Source organism: Galeopterus variegatus, unplaced genomic scaffold (assembly GCF_000696425.1).
Source record: "Galeopterus variegatus unplaced genomic scaffold, G_variegatus-3.0.2 Scaffold3236, whole genome shotgun sequence".
NCBI lineage: Eukaryota > Metazoa > Chordata > Mammalia > Dermoptera > Cynocephalidae > Galeopterus > Galeopterus variegatus.
This window is the reverse complement of record NW_007729347.1, coordinates 169264-169618: the sequence shown is the minus strand read 5'-3', so window position 1 is coordinate 169618 and position 355 is coordinate 169264.

Genomic DNA, 355 nt, shown 5'->3' with positions numbered 1-355 from the left:
TTATAAAAGAAGCTGTGCTGGTCTTTGTTTGTGTTTTCCTCTATTTTCTATAAGGGATTGTGTAACAGTGGTATAATTTTCTTCCTTAGGTGGCTGGAAGAATTCCTTTGTAAAGCCACTGGGGTCTGAAGTTTCTTTGTGTGTGTAAAGTTTCTTAAGAATTCAAATTTGGGGGCCAGCCCGGTGGCGCACTGCGCTAGTGCGCCGCTTGGGAAGCGCAGTGGCGCTCCCGTCCGAGGGTTCAGATCCCACATACCGACCGGCTCCCGCTCACTGGCTGAGCAAGGCGCGGGAGCAACACCGAGCCTTGCGATCCCGTTGCCGGTCCCCGGTCCGGTACGGGGGCAACACTGAG